Genomic DNA, 11,240 nt, shown 5'->3' on the forward strand with positions numbered 1-11,240 from the left:
CGCCGCGTATACGCGGCATCCACTCGACGGATATATTCGTCGTTCGACTTTGCGAGTTTCTATGTGGATGACGGATATATCCGTCGTTCAGCTCTGCGAGTATCCACGTGGATGTCGGATATATCCGTCGTTCGGAGCGAAAGGGTTAACGGCCAAACCCACGCCGACCCTCGGAATCGCCGCGTTAGCATTTCACCATTCAAGGGTTGTTTAGAGCTCGCAGAGACAATTCTCCCGGAATTAATCGAATGAATTTCGCTGGCCGAGTGTACCTTTGTACCAGAGATTTAATTATAATTAAATTTTGCGCAGTTGTAAAATTATTTGGAAGATGGAAAAATTATTATTAATAGAATTATAATAATAATTAATTGTAATAGAATATTATTATTAATAGACAAATTCTGGGCCTTCTGAAATGTGTACAGGGTCTTTGGATAATATTTTAGGGGTTATGAGAATGTACTCTATAGTGAGGTACGTCCTGTATTTAATTATTTCAGGTCTAATTTCGTATTTTATTTTTAGTGGTGCAGAAATATTTTTAAAATGCGTCAGAGAATGATTTATATTAAATTATGGCGAACTTTCCAGAATACTAATATCATATATTATATTAATATTTCTTGACAATAAAAATGCTCCCTCTATTTCTAAATAGTCCTACCCTACGTATTCATTCTGCTATACCACATTGAACACGACTAACTTTTATTTTGATTACTAGGCCGAACAATTCTTCAGAGAATTATTTATAGTCCGAATAAATTCGCGATCATTTACAGTCCATTTGCAACTAAACAGAACCCCCGTCTAAGAGACAACTTCCGACAGGAGAGACATCCAGCGTGACAATGATTTTCGGTTAACGGCAGAGAGCAAACGAGCTGTAGAACATTTTTGAGCAGCGAACCGTGCGCTTCGCGACGAGGAGTCGCAGTCAAGTAAAATAAGAAGTTCAATCCCTCGAGATAATTACTCGGCGATGCGCGAGACGTCATCCGTGGAAGTCAAATGTAGAGAGGGGGGCGACGGCGGCGGTGGTCGGAACTTCCCTCGGCTCTGAATTTCTCCGCTACCTCTTATTCCCTCCCCCGATAAATACTTCCGGTTCTCCGCGGCGTAGTGTCGCCCGAGAATCTTCTCGTGCCGTACGGTGCACCGAAATGCTCGTTTCTCAGACGAAATTCAATCGTTTCTCTGCTCTTTTTATGGAGAAAACGCAAACTTTTTTTCTTTATTTATTTCGCGTCGGGTAACACAACGTTAGAGAGAAATTTAGTAATTTATATGTTAATATATCGTTAAAATGCGGGATGGAAATATGGTAGAATTTTTCTTTTAATTTATATCCAAAGGGACGTCAGTGTGCTATTATTATTAGAGATAAATTATTTTGGAGAAAATTCGATAATTCATATATGATAATGTAGCGATAATGCATGATAACAGTTTTTCTTTTTATTTAGTCGCTGATATAAATATATAATTATTTAAAATATAATATATATTTAGCAAAAAGTTCAGTAAATTTCCATCGTCTTTAATCATTTATTTATACCGATATTTTAACGAGCTATGTGTCATAAATTTCGAACAGAAAGTTAAAAAATATTGCTCTACAAAATGTCCTGGCTAGCATAATTATAGTAAAATGTTATTAACATTGATAATAAATATACATTACTTTGCCTTCGAGAGAACAGAAAACAGTCTTCTTGTTTGTTTAAAGTCACGCTAAATAACATTTGCAAATAAAATAAGAGTTTCCCACCGCCAGCGAACCACTGTGCGTCGCGTCGCGCCCTTATCTCTGTGAATGTAAGTGGTTATGGCACTTCCGCGTTCGCCGTATGCTTCGTAGGTCGTACCGAAACACCTTATCGGGCCCGTAGTAATTTTTCTTACGCGGCAATTCAGCCCGCCGCCGTCCTATCGACTACCAGACACCAGAGGCAATAATGGTAACCGCGCGCGAGCTCCCTTTTTATGCCCCGATCCGAATACTTTTCACGTTTCCCGCCCCACCGCTTCACTCTATCGCCGTGCAACGAACCGTTAACGCGCCCCGGCGCCGAGACAGTTACCATTCCCAGTAAAAACATCCACCGTGCCGATTGCTTCGCTCTCTTAATCAAATTATTGTGGAAAACGCCGGTTTTATTCCCCGCCGTCCGCGAAACCGCGACATTTTATGGAATGAGATCTCCCAGTGACGATCTTTTAGTCGACATTTTGTTTAGCGAAGATTTATCAGTGAACCTATTGTTACCCGACCATTTTTCAGTAAGGTTATTCAACGAAGATTTTTTAATTATTTAATTATTACAGCGGCGAAAATCGGAGCCTTTGGAAACGGTTGAAACAACCCCCAAATCATTAAATTCGTCCGTCCCTGAAAGTGATATAAACATTTTGTTTAGCGAAGATTTTTCAGTGAACCTATTGTGTTAACCGACTATTTCTCGGTAAGGTTATTATAATTTTTTAATTATTTAACGAATATTACAGCGGCGAAAATCAGAGCCTTTGGAAACGGTTGAAACAACCCCCAAATCATTAAATTCATCCGTCCCTGAAAGTAATATAAACATTTTGTTTAGCGAAGATTTTTCAGTGAACATATTGTTAACCGACTATTTTCGGTAATGTTATTATAATTTTTTAATTATTTAACGAATATTACAGCGGCGAAAATCAGAGCCTTTGGAAACGGTTGAAACAACCCCCAAATCATTAAATTCGTCCGTCCCTGAAGATGATATAAAATATTTAATAACACATTTGGAAATATTCTACGTTCATTGAGCAATATTTGACGGATATATTAAAATTATTTCGAGTGATAATAACAACTTTTTGATGAATATTATAGCGGTGAAAGCAAGCAATTTTGGCAGATATCAACCATTAAATTCATTCGTCCATAAAAATTGTTTAAAATATTTGATATTACACTTCCTAACATCGCATATTTATTGCGGCACAAGTGAGAGCTTTCGAAAACAGTAAAAACAACCCCCACAGTCATTAAATTCATATGACCTAAAAATCATTCAAACACGATTACATTTCGCAACATTCTATATTTATCAAACAACAACAGACGCATATATTAAATTTTTTTAAACGAAAGATTAACTGGCGATAACCAAGATAAAATAATGAAAAGATTTAATATATTTTATTCAATATGAAACACATCAAATCTGCAGTCTAATTATTACAAGTACCGCAGAGCGTTTTTAATCGTATTAATAAATTCAATAAAACCCTGCATTAAACGGAAATACATTTTTCAACGATTTCCAGACGGTAATTGTACCCGAAGCCCGGCAGAAAATCGTCGATGCTAAGCATTTCCTGTCATGCTCGCCGGGTACACGCGAGCATCGCCGTAGCGCCTTGTCCGCTCGAAAGTTCAAGGATTAATAAACGCACGCTAACAGTTTGATGAAACGGCGCGTGAAACGACACGGCAAAGCGCGAATTGTCCCGTAGTAGCAATGAGGTTTCGCGATCGATAATAATCAACACGGCCGAGCAACACGTTAAAGTAGCATTATACCACTCTTATCGGGTTGAACATGATGCACGGCGCTGCGTTCTGAAAGAGTTAATGGTGGCAAAAGAGCGTGTGCGATGGCAGCCATCGTCACGCTTCTATATGCCCGTGTACGCGTTTGCGTGGCTCTGTGGTCATGGTTCTCTCTGTCTCTGTGTGTACGTGCGTGTATCCGTGTGCAGGAGAATGGTGGATAGGGGTCGTGAATCCTTTGGTATCAGTGTCGATGGCGTGTTCGATGGTATCGCGGGGCCCGCAACCCCATCCCGCGCGGAACCTTTCGTTATTTATTGCCGAAATCCGGCTGTTTTTCGTTAATCGATCTACGCGGAGAATTTTCCGCGTGCTGCGCCAGAGATAAAGGCCGCCGGTATCGCGAATTTTCAAACGAATCGCCGCAAGACACTCCATAAATGTTTGAATTTTCGAGGCAAATTTTCGTTGTTAACGTCCACGATATCTGGGGCCTGTAGATTGAAACGACGATTACGGTGTTCAGACTAGCAGAAATGCACGTTGTATTAACATTTTTTCGAGGTAATAATAATAATTTATTTACGAATATTATAACGGTGAAAGTAAGTCCTTTGGAAACTGTAAAACAACCCCTTCAATCATTACTTTTATTCGGCCTTAATGATTGATTAAAATATTTAATATTCTATATTTATTAAGCAACATTATTTAACAAATTATTTACGGCAAAAATTATAAATTTTTAATGAATATCACAGCGATAAAAGCCGGAACCTTTGAAAACGGTTAAAGCAAAACCCTCTCGACCATTAAATTCACCCGCCCGTAAAAATTATTTAGACCGCTTAATATTTCATTTTGCAACGTTTTACGTTTATTTAGCAACATTCGAAGGATATATTAAATTTTTTCAAATAACGAGAACAATTATTTCAAAAGCTAGAACTGTATAAAGACCGTTCGTAAAGGACGTGGACGACGAAGAAAGTTTACGGATTGTTTAACAATTCGGCGATGCGGAAAATAATCGCGCGCAGTTGATGTCGCGTGTGGAGGGGTGGATTTCGCGGAGAAATGTCGAGACTTCGAACCGCATCGAATTTGCGGGCCGATCCGGAGCGGAGAAGTTCGGGAGTTCCGTTTTGGTGGGAGTGCGGCGGCCGCGACGCCGAGCGAGCCTCGATTTTGTAATTAAATCTCGAACTATGGGAGCACAATTTTATGGGACAAGCCCGGGGTCTTGCGGCTTCGGCTTGCACGATTCAATTTGGGACTCGACCGCCTTCGATTTCCCGTCGACGTCGACGTCACGTGTCGCGGCCTGCCGAGAAGTACTTTATGCTCCCCAACTTGGATCTTGTCTCTTCAATCTCCTACTCCTATCTTTGCTTCAGAAAACAGAAGACTGCTTCTTTTATTAAAGTTATATTTATGAAAGAATATATCGTTGAATTTATCAATTGTTTTCGTCGATATTCAATTAATTATTTATTTCATAAAATCGAAAACGGTGAAGTTCTCGAATTATTCAGACATAGAGTTAATTGCATTTAGTAACTGCATCGAGTAACTTTAATTATTTTAATTAACTTCATCTTTATCGAGTACGATAAATAATGAATTTCTTTTATTTAAATGTAATACATAATTTATTTATCATAATTAAATATTTTTATTGAAATCTTTTGACACAGAATTCGCAAAAATTGTCTGTAAAGTTAATAACAAAAAAACAAAAACAAATCTGGTATTATGTATGGAAAAATAAAACTTCGACCGTAACACGTTAAATAAATAAAAAGGCACGTTCATTTTAGAGGCGTGCCACGAATTTTATTCTACCATTTATCGTTTTCAATAAATTGAATGTATTTTATCGTAGCCAAAGCTCGAAGATTTTTCTTTTTTTTGGGATCGTATAATCCGCTCTGCGAATACGTAATTTTTTCACTAAATAAATTGTTCTCTTTTGTCAACCGAAGCCCGGAATCCCGCGGCATTCCGGTCGATACCGCGGGCGCATTTACATTTTGCGAAGTTTAGCCCGGCGGGGTTGTCGGCCCGAGTTCGGATACCGGGGCGACGTAACCAGGGATCGATTGATGGGATTTTCCAGTTTTCTAAACTCCCGTATGGGAGAGAGCTCGGTCACGACACAGCTTTCTAATCTAGTCGGCGGTTGCCGCAGACTTCCGGCGGCCTGCGAAATATTCGCGGGCGCTCGAGAATCGACGCGACGCACCCTCCCCTCCAAATTGGTAATTTGGTTCCCGCGTGCGGCAGCTGAGCGACTTTATAATTTCACGCGGCCACGCGCGCGCGCCCGGTTCACTCGATAAGATCAAAGCAATTAAACTTCTAACGCGCGGCTAATGAAATCCGAAACCGACACCGAGATCTACCGCGGCGCGTCACGTGACGAAAGAACACTGGAAACTGGTCCAGCCACCCACATAGAGTCCATGATAAACAAATGATGATTTTTAGTACATTTTAGTATAGTTTATTATGGTCTATTAAATTTTAATATAATGTAGTATAGCTTAAAATATTTTAGTATACTTTATTATGGTTTATTAAATTTTAATATAATTTAGTATAGTTTAATATATTTTAGTATACTATACTATAGTTTGATATATTTTAGTATACTATGCTATAGTTTAATATATTTTAGTATACTTTAGTATAGTTTAATATATTTCAGTATGTTCTAGTCTTTAGAGCTTGGTTTGACTTTATATTTGATTTATAATTATATATTTCAATAAAGGTATACATATATGTATATATAGATATATATCGAAGATTTAATATAAAAATACAAAAGAGGACAAAATCATTTTAACTATAATTCCAATAATACAATATTGGAATAAAAAGAAGTAATGATTCGAATTGTAATTCGAAAGAATTCCTCCAGCAAGATTGTGCTTGAATAACAGCGCGGCCACCCAATTTCGTTTGAAATCCTAGAAATCCGCGGTCTAATCATTACACCGTAGGAAAAGCTTTCGTTTCCTCGTTATTGTCACGGCCATCGTTCATCCGACGAAGAAAGGATCGCGCGCGCCGGTATTTCGCTATCATTTATTTATCCTCGCGGCAGAAATACGGCCATTTAAGTCGCATTAAGAAACCGCGTATAATGGGATCGTCATTAAAACGCGCACGCTTGCTCGCGCCGCACCAATGGGATACACCCTGCTGCTCTCCATCCTTCCGCCCACCCCACCCGGCAAACATCAAACAAACAAGCGGGGCGCAGAATATTTCATAAGGGCGACGCTTAAACGCGCCGTCTGTGAATTCTTCATAATCGCGTCGGCGACGACGGGATTTCCGACGCGGCCATGCGTTTCGCCGAGCGAGAACGACGCTCGCCGTGAAATTTTCCGCGATCGTAAGGAGAGGATGTTACGACCGCGGACTCGGCGGCAACAATCGCGATTGTTCGCGTTAACGAAACTGAATCCGTAAGAGAGAATCTCGGCGCGAACTCTAGCCAGAACCGGCTGTGGCCGCATTCCTACGTTTACCGACGAACAATCGGGCAAAATGCGTTGGAGATTGTATACAAACGATTCTTGCCATCTTTCTGAAGAATTTGTGGCCAATAGAATGTTTGTCTTGGGTCTGGTTCGCGAGAAAAGTCTATTTAAAGTCGCGAGATGGAGAGGCACTCGGACGCCATCTTCTTTGCAGGTGGCGCTAGCTGACGGCCGCCATTAATATAAGTGCAGTACTGCTGATATTTTAAAGTTAATGCGATTGAGGATGCGCTGTGATTATTCTAATTATATAGCTGACGATTTGGGCAGTTGGTATGAATAATGAAAAATATATACGAATGCATAATAGGATATAATGTGGTAAATAATATAATATGATGAATAATATAACATGACATAATGAATGAATCATAATAATAAATAAATAAATACTATGAAATAGTACAAGATATTATAAAATATTATTAAATATTAAGAGACGATGTTTAACGAATATTTTAAAGTGAATTCTCCAATTAGAACATTATGAAAAATGAAAAATATATATGAATGCATAATATCGTATAATATGGTGAATAATATAATATAATATGATGAAAAATATAACATGACATAACGAATGAACGATAATAATAAATAAATACTATGAAATAGTACAAGATATCATAAAATATTATTAAATATTAAGAAACGATATTTAAAGAATATTTTAAAGTGAATTCCCCAATTAGAAAATTCCTATGACGTTTACGATGGAGAGTTAACGCATCGATTCGCGGTTAATCGGTAATCATCAGAATATTAATTCGGCACCACTGTTTATATTAAGCGAGCAGTTGCTGTTTACCGTAGAAGTTTGTCATTGCACGATGAAATACACGTGGTAATATCGAGATTCACCGGAAAATTCGGGAAAAGTTATCGTCAACAGCGCCGCGGCTGATCGATTATTCCTTCAAACACGATTAATAAGCATCCCCGCCCTTGCGGCTATTGTTTTCTATGGTATCCAGCGCAGAGGCGCGCGCGCGCCCGCTGATGCATAATTCCGCGTCCTTGCCGAAACTGCGCGCGAGAGTTTAACAAGTTACCGGAACTCTTATCGTGGCTATTATGCTTATCAAAGTTTTTCCCGCTGGCCTATAAAGTGATTAAAACTTTCGCGAATTATAACCGGCCGTGTCCTTCGAAAACCACGACCGTTCTGCGATTGTTTACCGGTTGTTCCTGCGACCGTAGTCTTAAAAAGTCGTCGGCCCCGGAATATTCGAGGATCTTTCCACCGGTCATTTATTTACCATTTTTAATAATTTATTATTGTTAAATTATTGAACGTGTCGCAAATGTGCCTACCTAATGGCTTATAGCGTTTCAACTTGACAGGAATGATTGCAAAACTAATTATAAAATAATTGGAATAGTGACAAAGAAACAGAGGTAACTATAACCTGACTATTTAAATATTATTTATTATTGATATTTTAACACAGTAAGAATAATGTTGGATATTAAAAATCATACAGTTATTACTATTCGCACTCTGTAAAGATAATATAATTATCGAAAGAATTGTAAAACAATTTAGAGACTATGAAAAACTGTATAAGGCAATGAACAAGTATGAAAAACTATTATAAAATATTTAAAAATGTTATCAAATTATTGCAAAGTGTTAAACGATATTAAAAACTATTTTAAAACATCGAAAACTATTATAGACTTTTGTAAGCTGTTAACAACCATTAAAAACTGTTGCAAATCATGAAAAACCGCTAGAAGCTGTTTCAAAGTGTTCGAAATTGATTGAAAATGTTACGACCAACTAAAAACAATTAATAACTGTTGTGTATCGTACCTAATACTCCCCCGCGCGGCGTTCAATATTTCCGCAGGATTGTTCGCAAAATGGCGGTGCAATTAAACTTCGAGCGAGTTGCGCGAATCGAAGCGATCGCAAATGTCCAGGTTATTTCCAAACCGATTCCCGTCGTTTGTCCGCCGATTAACGGATTATTTTCCTCGCTCCCTTCGGAAGATTTCCGGCGCCCGAGTTCCCCGGAACTTCGAGTCTCTGTTTGCCCGGCTATCCGCGAACCGATTCCGAAGTTCGCCGCGTTCTTCGACCACGGTGATTTTTCCACCGTCGTTGAACCACCCTCTCGCACGGTACCGCGAACACGCCGACGGAACTTCGATTACCGCGGCCGCGCGGACGATATTAAGAAAACCCAAGACACCCTCTCGTAAAGCAGAGACTTCGAGCTTCGATTTAAGAAAAAAAAAGCATCGCGATTTTACGACGACTTCGAGCGGAGCCGCAGCTGTTCGAAGATCGACAAATTCTCGCGAATTACCGCTTCGATCCCGCCGAAATTCAACGCTCGCTGTAAAGCCGGGAAAATTTTTTCCGTAAACGCCGTTTCCGCCGCAACGAAGTTCGAACATTCCTCTTTAATTCGAGGGCGGAACGAAGTCGCCGCGATTTTTTCCGGCAAAGTTATCGGTCATTGAACTCTGTCCGATGACGAGCGAAATAAATACGACCGGGGCGCGGTCGAATCTTTGTTTCCGGTGCTCGCGTCCGCCATTATCTTCGGCGAATTGTTTAATTAGCCGCGATTACGGCGCGCGGACCAGAGTTCCAGCGCGAGCGAACCTGGCATTGTTAACAATAATAACATCGGCACGGTACACAATCGGTTGTCGCGGCACGGAATCCGGCTCGCTTTGTCGTGTCCGGGACAACATATTGCGCAAATGTAATTAGTCGCCGCAACGGCGGATGCTCCTTTCCCTTTGCCGATGATTTGTTTAATGAGGTTCTTTCTCGGCCTGTCTCTGCAGTAGCTGCATCATACGTGTATACCCGGCGCCGCGCAACTATTATTCCACTAATTGGTATCGAACGGTAGCGCGATCGCGCCCCAAATTTCGCTGCGCCGCCTTAATGATCGCGTCCGCGATATTCCGGGTACCGAACAGCATCCTGGCGAGGAATTAACGTTGCCATAAACAATTACCGGGCCGACAGTTTTTCGAATTCGTTAAGAAATGGTAATTGGAATCGTTAATCTGTTGCTTGATAATGGGATGCATCGGTAAACATTGTTTCATTGGTTTCTTATTTATATTTGTATAGTATCATTATTATTGTATATTATTATATTTATTAATCCTATATATTGTTATCGATATCATAATACCGGAATAAAATAACAAATAATCTGACATGGGAATTATTGAATTAACTGCAAATGAAATTGAATTAAAATTGATTTAAGATAGGATTTATTTCATTATTTAAAAGGATTTCATGAGAATTAATTTGCCATAAGAATTATTCAATTACCTGCCACTTAATTGTGTGAAATAAATAACACTAGAAACAGTATTTTTATAATCCTTTACCATCGTCCATGACCAACGATTACATTTGTTTATTTATTAATTATTATTATTATTATTATTCTTTATTAACGGGCTAGTAAGTCCCTTTTGTGTGATATAAATTAAATCGCCACTAAAAATAACCATACCATGTTTCAAAATAATTTTTGTCATATTTGTTTATATTTAGAAAATTGTTAAGAGTTGTTAATTGTTGCACGAGTCACAAAATGCAATTCCATAATATATGAAATGCTCCAAGTTTTATAAAATGGTAACGCTAGAAGTCTAAACAAATATCTCGATTTTTTACTTAAAATGGCTCCGTCTGCAAAGGGTTAAGGTTAGGTTCATAACGATGTGAATAATATGGTATGTTCCAATTTTAAATGAAGCGAATCGTTAAGAATTACAAGTAAGTTATTCCTCAATCGATAATACTTGAATCATTCTCCAACCATTGCTTAATAACTCCCAATACTTAATCGCGAACACAAGTTCGCGTTACCGGTGATCATAAACGATTAATCGGATCACTTTCCGCCGAACACCGAAAAACCCGTTCAACCCCTACGCGCCGACCATGATTTCACCTGAGCCCCGCGTCGCGGCCGCCGCGTGCTTCGCCAGCCGGCAAATTAAAAAACAAATTCCGTCCCGATATCAAGATTTAACTTGCCTGTCGCTGCCACGCCGGGCCATTATCTTTGACCTGTAAATCAATTCTCGTCGGTGGTGCTCGGCCAGCCGAAAAATCCGCCGCGAAAATATTTGCGAGAATCGTATCTCTCTCTCTCTCT

At 39.2% G+C, this 11,240-nt stretch overlaps 1 protein-coding gene across 6 annotated transcripts in view; it reads right to left on the reverse strand.

Moving 5' to 3' along the window:
- Window positions 1-11,240, reverse strand: part of LOC144471027 (venom dipeptidyl peptidase 4) — a 370,685-nt gene that overhangs the window by 187,258 nt on the left and 172,187 nt on the right. The window lies entirely within an intron of this gene.

This window comes from Augochlora pura, chromosome 6 (assembly GCF_028453695.1).
Source record: "Augochlora pura isolate Apur16 chromosome 6, APUR_v2.2.1, whole genome shotgun sequence".
NCBI classification, from domain to species: Eukaryota; Metazoa; Arthropoda; class Insecta; order Hymenoptera; family Halictidae; genus Augochlora; species Augochlora pura.